This window comes from Anneissia japonica, unplaced genomic scaffold (genome assembly GCF_011630105.1).
Source record: "Anneissia japonica isolate Jap-2015-1 unplaced genomic scaffold, ASM1163010v1 scaffold458_len85933_cov152, whole genome shotgun sequence".
Taxonomy (NCBI): Eukaryota; Metazoa; Echinodermata; class Crinoidea; order Comatulida; family Comatulidae; genus Anneissia; species Anneissia japonica.
Genome location: NW_022730378.1, coordinates 6553 through 6754, shown reverse-complemented (window position 1 = coordinate 6754; position 202 = coordinate 6553).

The following is a 202-nucleotide window of genomic DNA, read 5'->3' as shown; positions in this document are numbered from 1 at the left end:
AGCCCCCCTCAACTGACCATCGACCCCCCCCCACCCCCCCCCCCGTTTCAAGACCTCTAGATACGCCACTGATTGAAACACAGTGCAAGTAAACGTTTATAGGTTACAGAATAAATTAGCTACTATAAAGTGCATTGGAATAACATTGGTAGGCCTATATGTTAGATTTAAATTATTTAAATATTTAAGAGTTCAATTTCTG